General features: G+C 64.1%; 1 long non-coding RNA gene across 6 annotated transcripts in view; it reads left to right on the top strand.

The window, feature by feature from the left end:
* LOC113941529 overlaps positions 1 to 853 on the top strand; it is a 1,504-nt gene extending 651 nt beyond the window's left edge. For 2 of the 6 annotated variants that reach the window (XR_003525700.1, XR_003525696.1), the window contains 4 exons: positions 93 to 121; positions 172 to 320; positions 392 to 718; positions 814 to 847. This is a non-coding gene — a long non-coding RNA (uncharacterized LOC113941529). The other 4 variants (XR_003525699.1, XR_003525695.1, XR_003525698.1 and 1 more) reach the window with 4 other exon arrangements.
* Positions 854 to 1,820: the final 967 nt, after the last annotated feature.

Here is a 1,820-nt window from a genome sequence, read left to right as displayed (position 1 = left end):
CTCACCTGGGTCAGAGGTCTCACCTGGGACACGCCCGGGGCAAGTGACACCTCACCTGGTCAGGGGTCACACTTGGGACACGCCCCAGGCAGGTGGCACACCCCGGGCACACCTGGGGCAGGTGAGACCTCACCTGGATAAGAGGTCACACCTGGGACATGCCTGGGGCAGGTGACGTCTCACCTGGGGTCACAGGTGACACTCCTGGATCAGGGGTCACACCTGGGACACGCCCGGAGCAGGTGATGCCTCACCTGGGTCGGGGTCACACGTGGGACACGCCCTGGGCTGGTGACACACCCTGGGCACACCTGGGGCGGGTGACACCTCACCTGGGGTCACAGGTGACACACCTGGCTCAGGGGTCACACCTGGGACACACTTGGGGCAGGTGACGCCTCACCTGGCTCAGGGGTCACAGCTGGGACACGCCCGGGGCAGGTGACACCTCACCTGGCTCAGGGGTCACAGCTGGGACACACTTGGGGCAGGTGACACCTCACCTGGCTCAGGGGTCACACCTGGGACACGCCCCAGGCTGGGTGACACACCCCAGGCACACCTGGGGCAGGTGACACCTCACCTGGCTCAGAGGTCACACCTGGGTCAGAGGTCACACCTGGGACATGCCCGGGGCAGGTGACACACCTCGGGCACACCTGGGGCAGGTGACGCCTCACCTGGCTCAGGGGTCACACCTGGGACTCACCCGGGGCAGGTGACATCGCACCTGGGGTCACAGGTGACACTCCTGGGTCAGGGGTCACACCTGGGACACGCCCTGGGCAGGTGACACCTCACCTGGGGTCACAGGTGACACCTCACCTGGGTCAGGGGTCACACCTGGGTCAGGGCTCATGCTTGGGACACGCCCTGGGCAGGTGTCACACCTGGGTCAGGGGTCACGCCTGAGACACACCTGTGACCTTTGGGTGACCCTGGAGACCTGTGGTGACCCCTGTGACCTTTGGGGACCCCCGGTGACCTTCGTGACCCCCGGGGCCACCCACATAACCTTTGACCCCTCCTCCCCTTCCCCTCCCGCGCAAGTTTTGGGGGCAAAACCGGGCACTTTTGGTTTTTTTGCGTTTCTGCTCCGTTTTGGCTCCGTTTGGATAAAAAAAGACTCAAAAACCTCTCAAATTGTCGTGAATTTTTTCGGGGGGAGGAGCCAAAAACTGACATCCCCCTCCCCCCGCCAAACCAAGATGGCGGCGCCCAGAGCCCAAGATGGCGGCGCCCACGCCGGAAGTCGCGTCGCCCACACCGGAAAAGCAGCGGATTTGACCACGCCCCTCCCTCGGGTTAAGCCACGCTTAGCCACAGCCAAGTCTCGCGAGAGTTCGGAAGCAGGGTGTGTGGGTGGAGTCTCGCGAGAGAAGCGATAAAATCTCGCGAGACTCGGCGTGGCGGGAAGAGGGAGCTGAGGGAAGAAGGAGGGGATGGGGGTGTGTGTGGGGGACCGAGATCTCGCGAGAGCGGCCATTGGCGTTAATTGCGATCTCGCGAGAACTCGTCGCGGCGTGGGGGGGGGGAGTGAGATCTCGCGAGATCGCAACGAATGCCAATGGGCGATCTCGCGAGATTTGCCGTGGCGGGAGGGAGGGAAGGGCGGGGAGCTGAGGGGGAGGAGGAGGAGGAAATGGATGTGCGAGATCTCGCGAGATCTGCGATTGCCGATGACTGCGGTCTCGCGAGAACTCGCCGCGGCGGGAAGGAGGAGCTGAGGGAGGCAGGGAGGGGTGCGAGGGAGGAGGGGGCGTGTTGGGCGAGATCTCGCGAGAGCGCCCATTGACATCTATTGCGATCACGCGAGAACT

Source organism: Corapipo altera, unplaced genomic scaffold, assembly GCF_003945725.1.
Source record: "Corapipo altera isolate COAL_440 unplaced genomic scaffold, ASM394572v1 59823, whole genome shotgun sequence".
NCBI classification, from domain to species: Eukaryota; Metazoa; Chordata; class Aves; order Passeriformes; family Pipridae; genus Corapipo; species Corapipo altera.
The sequence above is the reverse complement of the archived record's forward strand: the minus strand, read 5'-3'. Positions and strand labels throughout refer to the sequence as shown.